Source organism: Eubalaena glacialis, chromosome 14 (genome assembly GCF_028564815.1).
Source record: "Eubalaena glacialis isolate mEubGla1 chromosome 14, mEubGla1.1.hap2.+ XY, whole genome shotgun sequence".
Classification (NCBI taxonomy): domain Eukaryota; kingdom Metazoa; phylum Chordata; class Mammalia; order Artiodactyla; family Balaenidae; genus Eubalaena; species Eubalaena glacialis.
In genome coordinates, this window is record NC_083729.1 from 49,217,991 (window position 1) to 49,228,046 (window position 10,056).

The following is a 10,056-nucleotide window of genomic DNA, read 5'->3' on the forward strand; positions in this document are numbered from 1 at the left end:
TGAGAAAATACAAGAAATATTTAACAAAGATCTAGAAGAACTAAAGAGCAAACAGAGATGAACAACACAATAAGTGAAATGAAAATTACACTAGAAGGAATGGGTAACAGAATAACTGAGGCAGAAGAACGAATAAGTGAGCTCAAAGACAAAATGGTGGAAATAACTGCTGAGGAGCAGAATAAAGAAAAAGAATGAAAAGAATTGAAGACAGTAATGAAAAGAATTGAAGACAACCTCAGAGACGTCTGGGACAACACTAAATGCACCAACATTCGAATTATAGTGGTCTCAGAAGAAGAGAAAAAGAAAGGGTCTGAGAAAATATTTGAAGAGATTACAGTGGAAAAATTCCCTAACATGGGAAAGGAAATAGTCACCCAAGTCCAGGAAGCACAGAGAGTCACATACAGGATAAACCCTAGGAGAAACACACCAAGACACATATTAATCAAACTAACAAAAATTAAATTCAAAGAAAAAAATTTAAAAGCAGCAAGAGAAAAACAAAAATAACATACAAAGGAATCCCCATAAGGTTATCAGCTGAGTTTTCAGCAGAAACTCTGAAGGCCAGAAGGGAAGGCAGGATATACTTAAAATGATGAAAGAGAAAAACCTACAACCAAGATTACTCCACCCAGCAAGAATCTCATCCAGATTTGATGGAGAAATCAAAAGCTTTTCAGACAAGCAAAAGCTAAAAGAATTCAGCACCACCAAACCAGCTTTACAACAAATGCTAAAGAAACTTCTCTAGGCAGGAAACATAAGAGAAGAAAAAGACCCACAAAAACAATCCCAAAACAATTAAGAAAATGGTAATAGGAACATACATATCGATAATAACCTTAAATATAAATGAATTAAATGCCCCAACCAAAAGACACAGACAGGTTGAATGGATACAAAAACAAGACCCATATATATGCTGTCTACAAGAGACCCACTTCAGACCTAGGGACACATACAGACTGAAAGTGAAGGGATGGAAAAAGATATTCCATGCAAATGGAAATCAAAAGAAAGCTGGAGTAGCAATACTTGTATCAGATAAAATAGACTTTAAAATAGTGTTACAAGAGATAAGGAAGGACACTACATAATGATCAAGGGATCAATCCAAGAAGAAGACATAACAATTATAAATGTTTATGCACCCAACGTAGGAGCACCTCAATACATAAAGCAAATACTAACAACCATGAAAGGGGAAATCAACAGTAACACAATAATAGTAGGAGACATTAACACCCCACTTACACCAATGGACAGATCATCGAAACAGAAAATAAATAAGGGAACACAGCTTTAAATGACACAATAGCCCAGATAGATTTAATTGATATTTATAGAACATTCCACCTGAAAGTCACAGAATACACTTTCCTCTCAAGTGCACATGAAACATTCTCCAGGATAGATCACATTTTGGGTCACAACTCAAGCCTCGGAAAATTTAAGAAAACTGAAATCGTATCAAGCATCTTTTCTGACCACAATGCTATGAGATTGGAAATCAATTACAGGAAAAAAACTGAAAAAAACACAATACACGGAGGCTAACAGGATGCTACTAAATAACCAAGAGATCACTGAAGAAATCAAAGAAGAAATAAAAAAATACAGAGAAACAAATGACAACAAAAACTTGATGACCCAAAACCTATGGGAGGCAGCAAAAGCAGTTCTAAGAGGCAAGTTTATAGAAATTCAATCTCACCTCAAGAAACAAGAAAAATGTCAAATAAACAATCTAACGCTACACCTAAAGCAACTAGAGAATGAACAACAAAGAAAACCCAAAGTCAGTAGAAGGAAAGAAGTCATAAATATCAGAGCAGAAATAAATGAAATAGAAACAAAGAAAACAATAGCAAAGATCAATAAAACTAAAAGTTGGTTCTTTGAGAAGATAAACAAAATTGATAAACCATTAGCCAGATTCATCAAGAAAAAAAAAGGGAGAGGACACAAATCAATAAAATTAGAAATGAAAAAATGAGAAATCACAACTGACACCACAGCAATACAAAGGATTATAAGAGACTACTACAAATAAACATATGCCAATAAAATGGACAACACCAAGAAGTTGACAAATTCTTGGAAAGGTACGATTTTCCAAGACTGAACCGTGAAGAATTAGAAAAAATAAACAGACCTATCACAAGTAATGAAATTGAAACTGTAATTAAAAATCTTCCAACAAACAGAAGTCCAGGACCAGACGGCTTCACAGGTGAATTCTACCAAACATTTAGAGAAGAGCTAACACTGCTCCTTCTCAAACTCTTCCAAAAAATTGCAGAGGGAGTAACATTCCCAAATTCATTCTATGAAGTGACCATCACCCTGATACCAAAACCAGAAAAAGATATCACAAAAAAAGAAAATAATAAACCAATATCACGGATGAAAGTAGATGCAAAAATCCTAAACAAAATACTAGCAAACAGAATCCAACAACACGTTAAAAGGATCATACACCATGATCAAGTGGGATTTTTCTCAGGGATGCAAGCATTCTTCAATATATGCAAATCAATCAATGTGATGCACCATATTAACAAATTAAGGAATAAAAACAATATGATAATCTCAATAGATGCAGAAAAAGCTTTCGACAAAATTCAACACCCATTTATGGTAAAAACTCTCCAGAAAATGGACATAGAGGGAACCTACCTCAACATAATAAAGGCCATATATGACAAACCCACAGCAAACATCATACTCAGTGATGAAAAACTGAAAGCATTTCCTCCAAGATCAGGAATAAGAAAAGGATGTCCACTCTTGTCACTATTATTCAACATAGTTTTGGAAGTTCTAGCCACAGCAATCAGAGAAGAAAAAGAAATAAAAGGAATACAAATTGTAAAAGAAGAAATAAAACTGTCACTGTTTGCAGATGACATGATAATATATATAGAAAATCCTAAAGATGCCACCAGAAAACTACTAGCACTAATCAATGAATCTGGTAAGGTTGCAGGATACAAAATTAATGCACAGAAATCTCTGGCATTCTTACACACTAACAATAAAAAGTCAGAAAGAGAAATTAAGGAAACACTCCCATTTACCATCACAACAAAAAGAATAAAATACCTAGAAATAAACCGACCTAAGGAGGCAAAAGACTTGTACTCAGAAAACTATAAAACACTGATGAAAGAAATCAAAGATGACATAAACAGATGGAGAAATATACCATGTTCTTGGATTGGAAGAATCAATATTGTGAAAATGATTGTATTACCCAAAGCAATCTACAGATTCAATGCAATTCCTATCAAACTACCAATGGCATTCCTCACAGATTTAGAACAAAAAGTTTTACAATTTGTATGGAAACCCAAAAGACCCAGAATAGCCAAAGCAATCTTGAGAAAGAAAAATGGAGCTGGAGGAATGAGACTCCCTGACTTCAGAGTATACTACAAAGCTACAGTAATCAAGACAGTATGGTACTGGCATAGATCAATGGTACAGGATAGAGTAACCGGAGATAGACCCACGCACATTGATCACCTAATTTACAACAAAAGAGAGAAGAATATACAATGGAGAAAAGACAGCCTCTTCAATAAGTGGTGCTGGGAAAACTGGACAGCTACATGTAAAAGAACGAAATTAGAACACTACCTAACACCATACACAAAAATAAACTCAAATGGATTAAAGACCTAAATGTAAGACCAGACACTATAAAACTCTTACAGGAAAACATAGGAAAAACACTCTTTGACATAAACCACAGCAAGATCTTTTATGGCCCGCCCCCTAGAGTAATGAAAATAAAAACAAAAATAAACAAATGGGACCTAATTAAATTTAAAAGCTTTTTGCACAGCAAAGGAAGCCATAAACAAGATGAAAAGACAACCCTCAGAATGGGAGAATATATTTACAAATGAAACAGTAGACAAAGGATTAATCTCCAAAATATACAAATAGCTCATGGAGCTCAACATCAAAAAAACAAACAATCCAATTAAAAAATGGGTGGAAGATCTAAATAGACATTTCACCAAAGAAGACATACAGATGGCCAACAAACACATGAAAAGATGCTCAACATCACTAAATATTAGAGAAATGCACATCAAAACTACAATGAGGTATCACCTCTCACCAGTCAGAATGGCTGTTATCAAAAAATTTAGAAACAATAAATGCTGGAAAGGGTGTTGTGAAAAGGAAACCCTCCTGCACTGTAGGTGGGAATGTAAATTGATACAACCACTACGGAGAACAGTATGGAGGTTCCTTAAAAAACTAAAAATAGAACTACCATATGACCCAGCAATCCCATTACTGGGCATATACCCTGAGAAAACCATAGTTCAAAAAGACACATGCACCCCAATGTTCATTGCAGCACTATTTACAATAGCCAGAACATGGAAGCAACCTAAATGTCCATCGACAGATGAATGGATAAAGAAGATGTGGCACATATATACAATGGAATATTACTCAGCCATAAAAAGAAACGAAATTGAGTTATTTGTAGTGAGGTGGATGGACCTAGAGTCTGTCATACAGAGTGAACTAAGAAAGAGAAAAACAAATACCATATGCTAATGCATATATATGGAATCTGAAAAAAAAAATGATACTGATGAACCTAGTGGCAGGGCAGGAATAAAGACGTAGACATAGAGAATGGACTTGAGGACATGGTGGGGGAGGGGGAAGCTGGGGCGAAGTGAGAGAGTAGCATCAACATATATACACTACCGAATGTAAAATAGTTAGCTAGTGGGAAGCAGCCGCATAGCACAGGGAGATCAGCTTGGTGCTTTGCGACGACATAGAGGGGTGGGATAGGGAGGGTGGGAGGGAGGCTCAAGAGGGAGGGGATATGGGGATATATGTATGCATATGGCTGATTCACTTTGTTGTACAACAGAAACTAACACAGTACTGTGAAGCAATTATACTCCAATAAAGATTAAAAAAAAAAAAGAAAAAAAGAAAAAACACTGAGGGATTTCCCTGGTGGTCCAGTGGGTAAGACTCCGCACTCCCAATGCAGGGGGCCCGGGTTCAATCCCTGATCAGGGAACTAGATCCTACATGCATGCCGCAACTAAGAAGTCCACATGTCGCAACTAAGAAGTCCACGTGCCACAACTAAGAAGTCCACATGCCGCAACTAAAGATCCCGCATGCAGCAACAAAGATCCCACATGCCGCAACTAAGACCAGGAGCAGCCCAAATAAATAAATATTAAAAAAAAAACCAAAACAGAACACTAAGCCAATAAAAGATCTGAAGTTCATCATGTTGCCCCCAAAGGATAACTAATATAAAAGGTATTATAAAGTAAAGCAACAACTGCCAATGAGAGGCGATGACTCAATCTTTGCTGACACTGAATTTGGATCAAGAACACGGATGTCCTGATGTTTGAAAACCTTCTGTCAAATGTAAGGTATATACTTCCTGAATGATAATATAAGCTTATAGGACTACGCCACAGCAAGAGTTGAGTTTTCTTGATCTCATGAAACCGTTTCTTGCACAAACACTAGTATCAACAGCTTTGGGCTCCTATCAGAGTCTCTGAGGCCCAGGAAACCTCTTCCTCACTCCATTCCTTCATCCTTGATGGCCAGTTTATTCATAATATGACACTGTATCATTGGCTAATTAAAACATGAACTTATTAATCTAAATATGCGTGTGTGTGTGTGTGTATCAAGGCCTATATATGTGGTTTCTTCCCACTAGTTCATAACTCTTCCAAAACTTTGCAGAAAATACCTTCAATGAAGAGCAAAATGCTACTTCAGCTGTTCATGCTACAGTGTCTCCATCTTTGGAGTAAACTGGGGTGTAGTTGTGGGTTTAGAAATCCTCCAGCCATACCTTCTCATCTACTCTTCATTTCCACTCAGTACTGGGGAAAATGTCTCTCTTCCTCCTCATTAAATAGCTTAAGAGAGAGAAATATCAGAACGCTTACGCTTTGTAGGGCCAAGGAAAGCAAAGTTTCAAAACCTCTCAGCTCAGAATGTGGCCCTCTGGCCTCTCCCTCAGCTTGGGAAACATGGAATGGGCTAATAGACCTCTCTTGCCCCAAAGGATCTTTCCAGCAGGCATAAGTCCTTATGATCCTGCCCCAATATTCTTAGAACTGCTAACCCACCATTTATTCATTCGTAAACCTCAATGCAGGGAGAATAGGGGAATGAATATATTTTTCAATGAATTTGTATTCAGTACGGAAATAGAGTCACAGTAAGTCTCAGGCTGCCAAGGGACACATTCGTGGCTTTCACACTGTGTGAACCGTGAGTAACGATCTCCTTTTGGGGAAAACTTTTAAGAGTCAAAATATTAAGTTGATATTCTATTTTAATATGCATAAATGCAATAAAAGAATGATAATTTTAATTGTGTTCAGCACACAAAAATATTCCCCAGAGTACCATCCAGTAGAACTCAGAGAGCTTTTACCCTTAGCTAGAGAAACTGAACTTTTGGGGGTGCTGTGCTAAGAAAATTTGGACTCAGTGAACAGTTTCCTTCTGCAACACCTAGAAATTCACTTCCTAGAAGATCTGCCCTGGTATCCAGAGGATTGGCGCTACATTCTATGTGAAGACCCAAAAAGGGTGTAAATTTCTTCATGTCATTTTTTGGGAAAATGTTTCAAAAACACTTCATTTTTTAAAGTACACAGAACAGTGTAAGCAGGGGAATTTTAACTAGGAGATGAGTTCAATATGCGGATGTGGTAGGTGGGATAACGCCCCCCGAACACCACGCACACACATAGAAGTCTATATCGTAATCCCCAGAACCTGTGTAGATGTTACCTTACATGCTCAAGAGACTGCAAATGTGATTTGGCAAGATTATTACCCTGGATTATCTGGGTGGACCCAATGTAATCATAAGGCTGCTTATAAGAGGGAAGCAAGAGAGTCAGAGAAGATGTGAAGACGGAGGCAGAGGTCGGGGGGGAGGAGGGGGGAGAGAGAGAGAGAGGAGAGAAATAGAGAGATTTGAAGATGCTACCCTGTTGGATTTGAAAATGAGGGAAGGGACCATCAGCAAAGAGAATGCAAGGACTTGATTCTCTCCTAGAACCTCCAGAAGGAAACACATTCTTTTTTTTTTTTTTTTTTAAGAAACTGTTTTCCATCAACCTATTTGCATTTGAAGAGTTTGCGGAAGAACAGCTTAAGACGAATCAGTGGTTGTTCCTACCCATTCAGTGGCCTGAGCAGTGGGGGCTGCAGACCAGTCTTCAGTGGGGAACTGCTGAGTAGGCACAGAGGGCACCTGCATGCCTTTGGACCAGTCCGCCACCTTAGGTTGGGTAGTAGTGAACTCAGGAGCGGGAGTGGTCCATTCACCCTGAAGTTCCTCCTTGGCCACAGCTTTCTCAGCTGCTGCCTGTTATTCCTTTTCAATCTCTTCAGGATCTCTGTAGAAGTAGAGATCAGGCATGACCTCCCATGGGTGTTCACAGGAGATGGTCGCATGCATGTGCAGAACTTCCCAGGCTAGCATCCACCACATCAGACCCACTGAGCGAGCTCCCTTGTTGTTGCACAGGATGGCAACGTCCACAAAGCACAGCGGAGAGTCTGTGTTACACAGAGTAACGGGAGGCAGGTTAACGTAATAGGCCTCTGTGAGAGGCTGGTGGTCAGCCCTGGGATCAGTAACCACCAGAAGTCTTGGCTCCCAGAAGGCTGCCTGGATCTGGTTAGTGAAGGTTCCAGGAGTGAAATGGCCAGCAATAGGAGTGGCTCTAGTGGCAGCAGCAAACTTCAGCACAGCTTGCTGGCCAGTATTCCTGGAGAATACAACACTGACATCAGCTGGGAATTCAATGGCAACAATGGCACGAGCTGCCAACAGAAGCTTCTCCCAGGTTCTCTTCAGATTTATGATGTAGATGCCATCACTTTTCCTGTTGTAGATGTACTGTTTCATTTGGAAGTCAAAGTTGGTGCCACCTAAGTGGGTTCCCGCTGCAAGGAATTTGAGGACATCCTCCTCCTTCACTTGCAGGACATCAAGGGCTCCAGACATTGTGAAGGTTTCCCTTTAAGTTCGGATGGGAGTCCAGAACAACGCCGTATGGACCCCTGTCTGGGTAGTGCGGAAAGGAGGAACACATCCTTGCTGACACCTGGATTTCAGTAACTCTAACTGGGAGGACTGTGAGATATTAGGTTTGTGTTGTTTTAAGTCATAAAATTTATTGAAATTTGTTACAGCAGCAATAGGAAACTAATACAATGTATCAAAAGAAAGGGTCCAAGAAAAGTACCATAAAATTCTTCTAATTGTGAACAATAAAACCGCAATATGCTAGGGCTTAAGACTCTAAGTGGATTCTAATCAGAATCTGTTAGCCACCACTGTGCCTGACATAGAAGTGACACTCAGTACACAACTCTTATGTGTAAACTAATTAATAAAATACAAATAAATCATAGCCATGTACATGGAGTTTAAATAAAAAATACGTAACTTCCTACTTTTCAAAAATGCAGTCTCTGTGAAGGAAAACACGATCAATATATCATCAACTCAAAAAATCTAGTGTCCTCTAGATCTGATGACTTTGTTCAGCATCTCTCATGAGTAAATGTGTGATTGTTTGAAGGTACAGAGAGAAGACATAGCAACATGCTTTTGGATATTTGTTCCGTTTTCCTTTTCCTTCAGCTTTGCATAAACCAAACATATTCCACTTAGGAACTACACAAATAGTCGAAGGTGGCATGAAGGTTGTAGCAAGCATGTTTTCCAGGGGAAGTACATTTTTGCATTTGAAATTGGCCATAGCTTAGTAACGCCAGCTTCCAAAACATTTATACCAAGTGAAGAGCTGCATATGCCGTTGTGCTCATGTACCGAAACAGCACCAAGCAGGGGTGCCTGACAGGGTGGAAAGGAAGAATCTCAAAACATGCTTATTTTCTTGTTATTATTGCTGTTTAAAATGGTTGTTTTCAACTGAGAGCATCACGCCTTTAACATTAGTTCAATACTGTAGAAAGGATAGGTTCTTTACATTTAACTTTGATATGGTATCTTTTATGACTGGGATCATTATTATTACTATGAAAGAGTAGCTTCCAAATTGAAAAATGAGGAGCTCCAGTGGCATCTCCTGACTCCAGTGCAAGGCTCCCTCTCAAGTCGTCAAAGGGCCATAAGCTTTGTCTGTTTCCCTCCCAAATTCCCCTGAGTGGTGTGGGGTACAGGTGATCAAGCCAATTGAGGGCAGAGGATAGATTCTGCTCCATCTTTTCTCCTGAGAGGAGGATTTAATCTATTTTCTCCTCCATAAGGACTTAGCTCTTAGTCCTGATGTCCAGATAGCTCTTTCCTCCCCTCACTGGAGATGACTTGGTTTATTAAAAATCACATGCAAAATGGTTTAATTGCATGGGAAAATACGTGGTTTAATTGCCAAGCAGATTAAGATGAACTATGGCAGCACCTAAATATCAGTCATGGCACAAATTCCTTCCATTAAACGTCAGAGAGTTGCCACTATCTCCCTGCAGAGAAAGTTTTCATTGCTCTGGGGTCAAAGCTGGAGAACATCAGGACATCCCAAATGCTTTCCTGGATGCATTTTCTTATCTCCTTCCTGCCTTGTCCATGCTGTTCTTGGAAGATGTTTTGACAGCAGAATAAAGACCTTGTGCAGAACAAAAAACAGGGCCTTTAGAGCAAAACACATCTGGGCTCAAACCTCAGTCCTGCTATTTTCTGGTTGTGATACCTGGGATCTGGTAGATAGTCTCTCTGAGGTTTGGTTTGCTCATTTGTTAAATAAAATAGCATCACCCAGTTTGCAGCATTGTCATAGTGTGATTGAAAGAGTTAAACCCCTATTATCTCTTGTCACACTCCAGAAAGAGTAGCTACTACTAAAATCCACAAATATCTCTGCACTGGTAGAGTCTGTATCAATCTTTCAGGCTCCACCATTACTGTTTAATATTTCCTTAAACTCATAAGTTGTCTGTGACTGAGATCACAGCAGCCTCTTCAGATACAAA

At 39.0% G+C, this 10,056-nt stretch overlaps 1 pseudogene; it reads right to left on the bottom strand.

Annotated features, from left to right (window-relative positions):
• Positions 1-7,204: 7,204 nt before the first annotated feature.
• LOC133105162 (small ribosomal subunit protein uS2B-like) lies at positions 7,205-8,065 on the bottom strand (annotated as a pseudogene).
• Between the last annotated feature and the right edge of the window lie 1,991 nt (positions 8,066-10,056).